Source organism: Phascolarctos cinereus, unplaced genomic scaffold (genome assembly GCF_003287225.1).
Source record: "Phascolarctos cinereus isolate Bilbo 61053 unplaced genomic scaffold, phaCin_HiC Scaffold_2;HRSCAF=192, whole genome shotgun sequence".
Classification (NCBI taxonomy): domain Eukaryota; kingdom Metazoa; phylum Chordata; class Mammalia; order Diprotodontia; family Phascolarctidae; genus Phascolarctos; species Phascolarctos cinereus.
Genome location: NW_027555625.1, coordinates 325,460,850 through 325,474,213, shown reverse-complemented (window position 1 = coordinate 325,474,213; position 13,364 = coordinate 325,460,850). Strand labels below are relative to the sequence as shown.

Below are 13,364 nucleotides of genomic sequence, written 5' to 3'. Positions count from 1 at the left end.
CACTAGGCGCACCGCGGCCGCTCCCGCCTGGCACACACTGCCCCAGTTTTCTGCGTCCCCCCACCCCCCTTCACTGTTTCCTCTGTGGCCGCCCCCCGGCCCCCGCCTCCGCCCCTACACACTTAGTCCCACCCCTCCCCGGTCCGTGCCTGGTTTTGGGAGCAGCCGGTCGGCGCCTCGCTCCCTCCTCTCCAGTCCCCTCCCTGCTCTCCCCCACCTGCCCCTCCCGGCCGTTCCTGCCGTATTCTCGGGGGATCTCGGGCGGCCGCGGCTCCTGCAGCATCTCCGGGCATGGGGCCGTGCGGGGCGCTGCGGCCGGGGGCCGGAGCCACCGTTGCCTCTGCTTAGGGGCCGGTGCCGAAGCCGGAGCCGGAGCCGGAGCCGGAGCTGGAGCCCGACCATCAGCAGAAGCAGGATCCGGAACCAGAATCGGAGCCGGAGCCGGAGCCGGAGCCGGAGCCCGACCAGGAGCGCAGCGGCCGAGCTGGGACCGCGGAGACGTGTGCGCTGCATGGCCGGGGGAGGCGGCCGGGGGAGCAGAGCGCAGGTGAGCCGGGCCGGGCTTAGGGAAGGGGCCAGGATGAGGGGTGGGCGGGGGGAGATTGGCTTCACTGCAGCGGGGCATTCCCCTCCTCATTCCAGAGGAGCAGCCCCAGACTGGTCAGTCCACTCTTTATCCCTGGGCGGGGGGTGGGGAAGATAGGGGCCACAGCAGCTCTCCCCTCGTCTGAGGGGAGGTTGTCACTGTGCTGGGGCAGCCCTCTCCTCATAAATTCACAGATCCTGGAGAAGGGGGAGCGCACTGCGGCCCCTGGCAGCCACTTCCTCATCCCGGGAGGAAGGGTCACTGTGCCAGGGTAGCCTCCTCCTTCCTTATTGATTCACCGAGCTCCACCGGAGTGGTAACGGTCCTGTAACCCCTGACAGCCTCTTCCTCATTCCCAGGGAAGGGAAATAGTAGTGAAACACTGGGGCCCTGGGTAGCCCCTTCTTCAGTCCTGGTGGGGTACATGTGTATGCCGGGGAAGACTGGGGCCCGGCATCCCCCTCCTCAATCCTGGCAGGACAGGGCAGGACCGGGCCCGGCCCGCCCCTCTTCGTAGATTCCAAGAACCCCAGGGGGATTTGAACTGTCCAGCCTCCAGCTTCCCGGTCCTTCGCCGGGTGGCTGGGGGGGGGAGAGGAGGTGTTGGGGAAAAAGCTGGGGGGCGCTCCCGCTTAGGAGACAAGGGATTGGGGGCGGGTCATAGTTAAGGCCCCTAGTGCAGGCTGCACATAGGACTCTGACCAATGTGGATGGGGATGGGGGCAGGGGCCTCTGCTGGAGGAATTTACTGCGAAATGCACGTGGACGGGCCCTGGTGGTGGGGGCGCCTTTCCGGGAGGGACTGGGAGGGGGACTCACGTGGCCTGAGAGGGCTGCCTTGGACGCCTGGGTCCCTCCCTCAAAGGCAGAATTGGGCCGAGGGGGAGGGGGTACGGGCCCGGGTGCTGCATGTCCAGATGTGTCCAGATGTGCCGGAGGCTTCCGTGCGCCTAGGGGGATGGGGACGTGTGTTACCTGGACATGTGACTCGCCGTGTGGGGCTTCGCCTCTGTGTCCTATGCCTTTCTCTCCATCTCTCCTGGCTTTCTCTGTTATGTTGGGCTTTTTTTTAAAAAACAAAAAATAGAGACTGTTGTAATACTAATATTAATAGGAAGAGGGACTGGATTGGAGGGGGGAACCCTTGAATGAAGGGTGATAGAGGGGTTGAGGCTGGCAAAATTGAGTTTTGCTGGCTACTGTGGTGGTGGTGGGGCATCCAACTACCCTGGGAAAGTTGCCCTCTCTTTCTTCAGGAAAATGGGGCAAGAGGAGGATAATGAGCACTGGACACTGAAAGGTATCAATGTAAAGGGGTTCCCTCTAGCTCTTCTAGCTTCTGAGTCCAGGCCAGGCTCCCCCCCATAGTCAGAATGTAGAGTCTTTCAACCTGGGTGCCTCTCCCCACAACTGGGGCAGGTTTTGCTGTATCCCCGAAGAGGCTGAAAAAAATACTAAGGGAAAGCTCCTCTCTTGCTCCTCTCTGGGTCTCTGGCTACCCGCTTCCTGCCTAATTCAGCTCAGCAACCCACTACTTAAAGCTACAGGCAGGGAAAGAATACAGGCACAGGGTTCCCCTTCTCTCCAACCCCCTCCCCAGCCAAGGCTCTGTGGGCCTAACTCCATGAGAAGGATCTGAATGGTTACTTCCCCTGCCCCTCCTACTGGTGGCCACTCTACCAAGAGTAGGCCCCAGGGCACCTCAGTTGAGGGTGACCACCACCACTCTAAGCTAGGTCTGGCCAGAAATTTCTGCTGATGAGTAGGCCTGAAGCTTCAGATCTGAGAGGGAACTTGAGATCCTAAGGAAGGTATCCTAGGCCTGGCTGGCCAAAGGGGGTGCAGTGTTGGAGGATCTTGAGAATAGACTGCCCTCTCCATCCACCCTCCTCCTCTTCTGAACCTAGTCCCCCTCCTTTAGGTTGGCTGGCTCAGAAAATCCAGCGGTGTTTGCTGCCTAGACCAGACAAGGTACCAAGGAAGGGGCTGTGTTGGGGGTGGGGGAGGGAGTGGGTTAAGCTCTTTCAGAGCCTTGAGAATTTCCAGAGCCCGAGGCCACGTTACGACCAAAGGGAGTTTCAGACTACAGAAGAGGGGTTGGAAGGGAGTGCTGTCCGTAGATACCATGGACAGGGCAGACCTGAAGCTGCCAGAACCCTTTGGATGGTAAAGCAATGACCTGGGTATCGATTCTATTGAAGTTGGGGCCTGTTGCTATCATTAGAGCCTAAGGGGAACTGCAGGGTTGAGGGCCTCGCTGCTCCACAGGTGGTGAGACAGCCTTAGGGACCCATCCTGAGCAGCCACTGAGGGGCTGATCAATCTGTTCCCCAGCAGGTGCTGGAAATACTAGTGATTTGGACACAGAGTGTCTCTGTGAGTGTATGTGGTGGTATATTTTTATGCATGTATCTGGACATATGTGGTGTCCATCTCTGAGTGTGCTTGAGTGTGTGTGTGTGTTTCTGTATGCTTCTTCATGTATCTCTGTGTGTCTTTGCCCGTCTCTACACATGTGCTTTTATATCCCTAGGTGCATATGTGTGGTGTGTCTCTCTGTATGCTTTTATGTGTGTCTTTGTGTCCATGTGTGTGATAAGAGGGAGGGGGGAAAGATGCATCTGTAGTGCTGCATGGTTATAAAGACCAGCTGTGTCCTCGGACACCTGGGTTCTCTCCACTCCCCAAAAGGATCCCCTTAGGCCAAGTCTTCACAACCACTCTCTTCCAGGGTGGCAATTGTCTGTTTCTCATTTGAGCTGGAGGCTACCAGGGCATATACAGACAGAGTGGTTTTCAGAGTGTGTGTGTGTGTGTGTGTGTGTGTGTGTGTGTGTGTGTGTGGAGTGGGAAGGAAGCACAATTGAAAGAATGACAGGATCTTGTTTTGCTGCTGTTGCCATCATCCTTGAGCAAAGATGATGCTCCTGGGCCTGCCCTAGGAAGGCTTGTGTGTCTGGCAGTAGGAATGGTCTGCACCAAGCCAAAGAACCGTGCATATACTACTCCTCCTCACCCTAAGTGACTGAGGACACACATCTGCAAAGTGGTGGCCCAAGTTTGGGGGCTGGGGGTGGGCTGTGACCCAGAAAAAGATAAAAACTAACCAGCCCCTGGAACTAGGGGGATAGTCCAAGAGGAGTCTATTTTAATTGTTTATTGTCTTTAGGTTGGGGGAGGGCTTCCAGGGGTTAGGCTGGGGAGCCCTGAACCCCTTCGTGTGTCTCCCATTGGGATAAGGGGAGCAGGGTTATGTGCATTGAGACTGGGAGAGGACCAGATGGCTTTAGATGATGTTATGCAGCCTATTTTGTATGTAGTCAACACCTAGGAGGGCTGGGAGCTAATGAGCCCTCTTGAAAAACTTGCTTTAGGGAGTTTGTGTTTCACATGCCATTGAGATGGCAAAAGAAAAATAAATTTAAAGCAATGACAGATAAATATCCTTATGGAGAACAAGGATCAGCTGGGAAACCACATTTGAGGAGAGATGTTGACAAGCTCCTTGAGTGTAAGCTCCTTGAGGGCAGAGACTGTTTTCATTTCTCTTTGTATCTTTAATGCTTCACAGTGTCTTATACAAAGGAGGATCTTAACAAGTATTTGTGGAATGAATGACTGTGGACACCGGGGATCCTACAAAGGGAGTGGTGAGGAGACCAGGTTTTGTAAGCTTCAGGTGTTTAAACTGGACAAGAGCCAGCTTGGTGGAGATGGCAGAATGGGAGAGTGCGCGACAGAGGTGATTTCTGTCTCCATATATTTGAAGGGCTGTCCTAGAGAAGACAAAGCAAACTTCCCCTAATTGGCTCCAGAGTGCAGAACCAGGGGCAAGTAAGAAAGCTGCAAAAAGGCAGGTTTCTCTGCATCCAGAGTGACTCCCTGTTCTCCACCATTCTGCTCCCATTCTTCCTCCTTCCAGGTAGCCAAGTAATGACTGAGCACTTGAAGTGGACCCAGGCCTGTGCTAGGCAGGCATTAAGGAGCATGCAGATGAAGCGGGACATCCCCTATCAAGAAACAGGTAGTCAAATATAGGGGAATCAAGACTCTTTTGCATGGAATGATAGCAACTAATATTAGACAGTTTATAATTAGGGCTAAGTCACTTGGTATGGACCATGGTATAGGGAGATTGGATTTGGTTTCAGAGGACCTGGATTTGACTTATCGATAGCTAGTTCTGCTACTTATTAGCTGCATACTCACTTATAGCCTTCTCCAGAAAATGATGGAATTAGACTAGCTGGTCTCTGGTCCCTTTCAGTCCTGAATTCTCTAAATAAACCTCTGATAAGTTTAGAGAGGAAAAGAGAGGCAGCATGTTACAGTGGAAAGAACATGGATTTGAATTCTACACGCCAATCCCACCTCCAGCACTGACCATGGGGCTGAATGTGAACTTTATATCTCAGACCCTCAAATTATTCATCTGTAAGATGGGAGTGGTGATGCTACCTATCCCTGTCTCAGACTTGTTGTGAGGAAAGTACTTTGCAGGCCTTAAAATGTTGTTTAAGTGTGAGTTGTCATGGTTAATAAAGGAGGTTAATCAAGCTTATAATGGTTGGGGCTGGAAGGAGTATAGTTTCTAGATGTGGACGTTGAGCTGGGCCTTGAAGGTAGTACAGGATTTGGGGGGAGGGGAATAATCCCCGTCCTGGAAGCAGCACAGCATGGTGGATAGGAAGTTTGGAAGACCTTGGTCCAAGTCCCACCTCCAACACACACTAGCTGTAAGATTATGGTCAAGTTACTTATTCCCTTAGGGTCTCCAGCTAACTTGTTTAAGACTGCGAGTTCTAGATGGGTCATCTTCTACATTGGTGGAAGGAATTCCCACACTGGAGGGTTCTGCACAGTATTGAAATCACAGATCCAAGGGGGGCAAATATTGATACATACTACCAAACACACTGGATTGTTGTGAAGATCAAGTGGGCTGATGTAACGCCACATTTCTCTAACTTTGAGGTTTATATACAAAGTCTTTTCCTTTGTAGAATATATAAAACCCTTGTAAATCATAAAGCACTATAGAAATGCCAGCTACAGTTATCATCACTATTATGCCCAGGGCAGGTTCAAGAAGCTGATACTCTTTTTGTGCTTTACATCTCCCTGCCCCACCCTGGTTTAAGCCTCCAGTACCGTTCAACCTAGGTGCTCATGTTTTCTCATCTGACCTAATTTGGAACACATCTGTCCCGCAGGCTCCAACTTCTGACCTGGAATGAAGGGTGAGATCGGCCATTGTCTGATTTTTGAGGCAGCACCCCTCCACAACCCCCAGCTCCCATTTATGTAGCTTCTTACAGATTGCATGTGGTTTGCAGTCTGTTACATTTTATACATGACGGGTAACAGCTCTTTGCAAGTTACAGTTACTTGTTGCAGCTATAACTAGCTATACTCTGAATCTTCCTGGTAGGACTAGGAAGCAGATTGAGGCAAGAATGATCAAACCCCACTTTACAGCTGGGGAAACTGAGGCTTAAAGAGGGGAAGGAACCAGATCAAGATCACACAGAGTCAGTGGCAAGGAGGAATGCAATTCAGGTCTTCAGACTCCCAAGCCAGGGCTGTTTCCATTACGTCACACTGTATTTCTCTCTCTTTTCCTGAAAGTTCAGTGTTCTTTGTAAATGAAACTGAATTGAAATAAATTGGGGCTGCAAAATGAGGTTTGGAAATCTCTTGTCTAAAGGACTTGTCAAATACCCACCTGTGCCAGCAGCAGGGCTGAGCAGACCTGGGTGCCGCCAAAGCCCAGCTCTGTTCTTCTGATGCACACTTGCAGAGGGCCAAAGATAGGCAGGGGCATAGATGGAGCTGGAAAGGACCTTAGAGGCCGTCTAGCTCAGTCCTTTCATCTTGCATATGAGGAAACTGAAGCTGAAAAAGATTAAGTGACTTGTCCAGTAGTACCGATACAGAGCTGAAATTTGAACCCAAGCCATCTGACTCCAAATCCAGATTTCTTTCTAACCGTACCATGGTTAATATCATTGATCTAGTAACTTCTATCTAGAACAAATAGCACCAGACAGGAAGTCAGGAGTCCTCTGAGGATCCAAGATTGAGGTCAGGGAGTTTAAAAACATTTCTGTCTTAAATTTCTTTTAAAAAAAAGTTTTGATGCTTAAAGGGGCAAGCTTCATTTGTTTGGAAAGTTCATTTATATGGAACTGCACCATTCCAGATAAAATTATGCAAATTAAAAATCAGCCAAGAAACCTTTTTGGAGGATACCTAACCCTGGGCACAGCTTTACTGTTCACAGAACAGTCTTCTGACCTAAAGGAGGTTACTGTCTTGGTGGAGGGACAATGTTAATTCTTAAAATCAGTAACTGAATGGGACCTAGAACCCAGGTCTCCTGATTCTTATTCTAGGGCTCATTCCACCCTCGCTAGAGACAGCTAGGCATTGTGGTGAATAGGGCATCAGGAAGACCTGAGTTCAAATCCCATATCATATACTTAATAGCCACGTGACCTTGGGCAGGTCATTTTACTTCAGTTTACCTCAGTTTCCTCAATGGTGAAATGAAAATAATGTCACCTACCTCCCAGGGACCAATAAGATAATATTTATAAGACACTTAGCAAAGTTCCTGACACACAGTAGGTGCTTTATAAATGCTCCCTCTTATTATTCTAAAACCCTGCCTCCCCCTCACCTAGTTACTAGGGAGTTGTGAGAGGCAGCAAGGTATTCAGGCAGAAGCCTAGGCAGAGTCAGAAGGCCCAGGTTCTAATGAGCTCTGCTACTCATTATTACCCATTTGGATGTGGGCAGATCCCAATCCCTCTCTGGGCTTCAGTTTCCTCCTCTGTAAAATGGGGATAATAACACAGTACCTACCTCACAGGACTATTATGAGAATCAAAAGAGATAGCAGATGTAAAAGGCCTTTGGAACCAGAAAATGCAAGATGAATGCAAGCTATTTTGGGAGCCCGCCACCTCAGCCCTGTCCTCACAGGTGTCTGTCTTCGGCCCCTCTGTACTTCCCTGACCTAATCTAGCCTGTCTGGTTGCTTCTAGAGGCACAAGCCACCTCTCCCTCTGGCCTAGAGGAAGCTTTGGCTCAGGCCTGCCTTCCCAGGGGTGCCCCTAAACATCCCACCCCCAGCAGCTGGCTGGGGGAGGGGCCCCTTCTCCCCTCCCGCCCCCGGACCCTCTCACCAAGGCTGCGTCATGCGGCCGAGAGCTTGGGAGCACAGCTTGGAAACGGGGGCCCGGGTTTGCTAAAGACGACAAAAAAAAAAATTTTTTTTTTAAATGCTCTTCCCACACATCTCAGGCTGCCTGGCTTCCACCCCCAGCCAACAGCACTGAGTGTTGGCACCTCTCCCCGGCTCTGCCAGATTGGATTGTGGGGGGAGGGATGGAGAGGAGGCTGTTTCTCATGTAAGGGAGAGAGCCCTAGGTTCTGGGATTTAGGGGACATGGGCCCCAGCCACAAACTCACTGTGTGACCTTGGTCTGCTCCCTTCTTCTTTCTATTCCTCAGTTCCTCTGAACATCAAAAATAGTGGACTAGATGTCCTTTGAAGCCAACTCTTAAGTTGTAGAGTTAATATGGTGTTCTGGAAAGAATATAGCATTTGGAGTCAGGAGACGTGGGTCTGAATCCTGGCTTTTACTATTTATTAGCTGTGTGACCTTGGGCAGGTCACTTGTTTTCTGAGCCTTTGTGAATGAGAGGGGGAGTGTTAAATGAGACTACCAATCTTTCAATCTATCAATTAATGAGAATTTTAAAATTTCTTACTGTGACCCAGGCATTGTATCAGACACTGAGGATGCAAAGGAAAAAGTGATAACAGTCCCTGTTCTCATGGACTCTACAATCTAGGCAACATGTATTTGCATATATGTGAATATCTGCAGAATACATACAAAATGATTTGAGTGAGAAGGAATGAACAAGTCACCAGCCACTATGAGGACCAGGAAAGGCATAGGATTCTGTGGCATAGAGGCTAGTCAACATTGATTCCAGAGAGAAGGAACCGGGCATGTTTAGTCTAGAGAAGAGCTTTACTTATGTACTTATTTTTAAGTTTTATGATTGCCCTTTGTTTTTATGCACTGTTATTTCACCTTAATTTCCTTATCACCACCACCAGCAATAAGTCCAAGACCATGACAAGCAACCTGAGTGTGTGAGCAACTACCGCTCTGCACATCTGTGGTCCCCACTTCTCTACTGAGAGGAGGAAGGACTGTATTTCTCTATCAGCTGGGCAGTATCAGGTTGGGCAGTACAGAGTTTGACTGTTTACATTATTGTAGTTACCACTCACGTTGTTTTCTTGTTTCTGTTTTCTCCTCTTGGCTCCCCTTCATATGTCTTCCCTCATTTCTCTGAATTCCCCGTAGAGAAGATAAGATTTATCAAGAATATGGTAACTGTCTTCAGATATTTGAAAGGTGACTTATGGGAGAGATTAATCTTGTCCTGCTTGGCCCCATAAGGTAGAACCAGCAGCAGTAGGTGGAGTTTGCAGGGAGGCAGGTATCAGCTCTGTGCAGGAAAAGCTTCCCAACAGTCAGAACGATGGGAAAATGGGATGAGGTGAGCAGCCCTGGAGGGAGTTCCCTATCACTGGAGGTCTTCAGGCAGAAACCAGATGACTGCTTGTGGGGATGTGGCTGAGGGCATTCCTGGATGGGCCCAGGTTGGACTACATGGCCTCAGTGGTCTTTTCCAGTGCTGAGATTCTCTAATGTGATTCTCTAGGTCTCATTCTCTCTCAAAGACCTAGGTCAGAGACAGCTGGAGGCCCAAACAGAAGTCTGCACTGTGTAATCATGGGTATGTATAGCAAGCTGATGTCAATCGATACCCTGCCCTGAGCATTGTGGAGACAGCGCTGGCCACACATTGGCTTGTGGCGTGCGGTGGTGTGCAGGCCAGGAAGGGCTGGGCCTGTCCTCCTCTGGGTCAGGGGGCCTCTGCTGGGAGGCTGTTTGCTGCCGGGGGGTCTCACTGAGAACTGACAATGGCAAACACCTGTGGAGCAAACTCTTGGGGGCGGGGTGTCGATTAGGTCTCTTCTCTCTGGCCAAATTTTTCCCCATACTGATCTGCCTGGCCCCTGGCCAAATTTTTCCCCATACTGATCTGCCTGGCCCCTACCACGTATCTTCTTTACAAACTTGAGGAATAGGATGCTGGAAACAACAATGGCTTAGGGATCAGGAGACCAAGATTGAAACCATCCCTTCACTGAAGGGTAACACTCTCTGGCAATTCAGCCAGCATATTAGAAGCCTCAAATGTGCAAGGCCTTGGGGACAACAAAGGCAAAAGCTAAAATGACTCTGCCCTTTCTGGGCCTCAGTACAATTGAGAAAGTTCCAAATCATTTAACCTCTGTAGGGCCTCAGTATTCTCATCTGTAAAATGAGGGGGTTAGATGATGCCCAAGGTCCCTTCCAGCTCTAAATTTGTCATGCCTAAGAGCCCTTCAAATGCCAAGTCCCATGATCCTTTGCTTCCTTTGATATCTGTAGGCCATATTCCATTTCCTAGAATATTTAGGGACCAGAGGTTCATGAAAGCTCATCTCCTCGTCTAGAGGTACAAGTGGCTGTTTTTTAAAGGTTCTGAAACCCTCTAGTAGTCAGCTAGGTGACTTAGCAGATTTAAGTGCTAAACTTTAAGTCAGAAAGGCCTGTGTTCAGATTTTCCCTTGGATATTTACTAGCTATGGGACGCTGAACCTCTCAGCCCAGTTCCCTCACCTGTAACATAGAGATAGCAGCAGCACCCCCCTCGAAGGGTTCTTATGAGCATCATGTGATGCACTCATTACATATGTAAAGCGCTTCGCCAAACTGAAACTGCACATAAAGGTGAGGGACTTTCAGGAAAGAGCCCTTCTGCAGAAGTCAGGGAGTCACAGGGAAGAAAAAAGGGAATAAGCATTTATATGAGCCTATCACATGCCAGGCATCACGCTAAGCACTCTTTACAAATGTTACCCATTTAATCCTCACAATGACTCTGAAAAGTAAATGCTATTATTATCCCCATTTTACAGTTAAAAAATTGAGGTAAGCAGAGGTTAAGTGACACGGCCAGTAAGTATCTGAGGCTGGATTTGAATTCAAGTCTTTATGACTCTGGGGCCCAGTGCTCTAATCTACTGTGCCACCAGCTGTTGCCTCAACCAGGTGATAGAATAGAAAAAAACCTTGAGCCAGGTGGCAGGACACCTGAGTCCCAGAGAAACTCCAAGTTCCTCTCTCAGAACCTCAGTTTCCCCATATGTAAAATGAGGACAATAATCCTTATCTTACCTTCCTCCCCGGGTTATGGGTAGGAGTTGTTATTGAGTCATGACTGACTCTTTGTCATCCCCATTTGGGGTTTTCTTGGCAAAGATACTGGAGTGGTTTGCCATTTCCTTTTTCAGCTCATTTTACAGATGAGGAAACTGAGGCAAATAGCTAAATGACTTACCCAGGCTCACACAGCTAGGAAGTATCTGAGGCTGGATTTGAACACATTTAAATCCCAGCGCTCTATCCACTGAGCCACCTAGCTGCCAGCTAGTAGGGTTAGTTAGGGCAAACCCTAAATCTCTATAGGAAATGTGAGTGATGTTAATACTCTGACACATACCAGCTGGGCAAGTCATTAAACTTCTCCCTATTCTAAGGTAACTCTTGGTTTGCAAAGTCAATGCCAATCTACATTGACAGAGGGATTTCCTCCTTGAGAGCCCTTCCACTTGCATTGATGAAATCAGAGCTACAACGCAGAATAACAACAGGAACATTATCACAAATTGAACCATTGTTCACATATCTCCAGGACATAACATGGATCCATAAAAACTCCTGAACAGCATTTTAAATGGATGTCACCATACCAGCCACTCATGACCTCTAAAGTGCAGGGAAGATAAAGCCTTCGTGACATAGAGACTTTGCTGAGACCATCAGAATCATGGGGGAGCCAGATGAGGTCCATCTCATCCCCATCACCCTTGTTTGCTCATGGAGTAGCACCCAGATCACTTTCATTAAGCCCACCAAAGATGAGCTTATACCCCAGTACTTTATTTTATTCAACTGCAAAAAGTGATTAACTGATCCACCTGTGCCATGGTCCACAGAATAGATTAAAGAACAGTGGCAGTATAGCGATGTGTCCCAAGACCATTTCTGTTTGAATTCTATAAAAGAAGATGAGAAGGATTTTCATTAATAGTAATGATAAAAAGTGGTAAAGCACTCCAGAAAGAATAATAGTTCACATTTACATAGTGCTATAATGTTTTTCAAAATGCTTTACATACATCTCATTTGACCCTCACAACAACCCTGGGAGGTAGGTGCTATTATTATCCCTATTTTACAGATGAGGAAACTGAGGCAGGTAGCAGTTAAGTGATTTGGCAAGGGTCACAGAGCATTTGAACTCAGGTCTTCCTGATTCCAGGTTCAGCTACCCAGCTACTATAGAAAAGTGAGCCATTGTGATGCCAAGTACAGATGAGAGCAGTGGATCTGGCATCAGAGGACCTGGGCTGGAAACCTAGCTCCCCTACTTTTTTGTGTGATGTTGGACAAGTCATCTCCCTTCTCTGGGCCTCAGTTTCCTCATTTGTAGAAAAGAGGAAGTGGGAGGAGATGATTTCTAAGATACCCTCCCTGCTCAGAATCTTAGGACAGGGGCTCAGGACTCATTAGAGGTATTGCGATTTGTTTTGTTTTGTTACATTGGGTTTTTTAGGCTCAGAAAGAGCCCTAGGCATTCAGCTTTTAGCTGATAAATCTGGGTCATTAGTGCAGTGTGGAGTTGCCTCTTTTGGTCACGAAACCCACTATAACCAATTAACTGAGCTAACGACCACCCTGATTGGGGGTGGATAGTGAGCAGCTAAACCAAGGACAAGATGCACATCAGCTATCCCCTTGGCTGTGGCAGAACTGGGAACAAATATCTCATTAACCTTTTGCCTTTCCAATCCCCTTGAGGCCGGGGAATGTGGAGGAAACAGTGGAGGAGGGGCTTCTGGGCTGGGTCAGGGATTCTTTGCTCTCTCTCATTTGCTCCCTCCCTCAAAGGCCCTGCTTTTTCCCTCCTTCCTAAAAGCTAAGGTTACTGGAAGGAGGTGCGATCCCTCGAGTCAGAGTGTTAACCTCAGAGATGGTTTCTTGGAAGGTGTCTGGGTCTGGGCAGGTTGGGGTGTGAGAAATTCCTTAAGAGCAGCATGAAAAGGCTGGAAAGAGGAGAAAGATAGTGAGGAAAGATACATGAGGGATTTCTGTAGACCCGGGACTAGCAGGGGGGCCTCAGAATAGAATGGCCTCCCTCAGCCTTAGACCTGTGGGGAAGAAAGGAGGAGGACTTGGCCCCAAAGAACAAGGCCTAGGAAGACTTGAACCTCACACTCGCTCCCAGCTTCAATGGGCTCTTCGAGAGTCCTCACCCCATTCCTACCCCCATCATTTTAACTGGAATTCACCTGGACCCAAGCATTTGGGCAGGGAGGTGGGCAGAGGTTGATTTAGGCCACAAGGTTCAGTACTGTGTGAAGTGGGTGGAAAGTGCTTCACCGTCCCCTCTTCCATGAAACCTTCACAACAAGCCTGCGGGCAGCTAGGTTGGTGCAGTGGATAAAATGCCAGGCCTGGAGTCTGGAAGACTTCCTGGGTTTAAATCTGGCCTCAGACATTTGTCAGTCACTTAACTCTGTTTGCCTCAGTTTCCTCACCTATAAAGTGAGCTGGAGAAGGAAGTGGCATACCAC

General features: G+C 49.1%; 1 protein-coding gene across 2 annotated transcripts in view; it reads left to right on the top strand.

Annotated features, from left to right (window-relative positions):
* The first annotated feature begins 323 nt into the window (after positions 1-323).
* DLGAP4 (DLG associated protein 4) overlaps positions 324-13,364 on the top strand; it is a 233,345-nt gene continuing 220,304 nt past the window's right edge. The window contains exon 1 of one of the 2 annotated variants that reach the window (XM_020998625.2): positions 324-547. The gene's annotated coding sequence lies outside the window, so the exon portion shown is untranslated. The remainder of the gene's footprint in view (positions 548-13,364) is intronic. The other variant, XM_020998624.2, reaches the window with a different exon arrangement.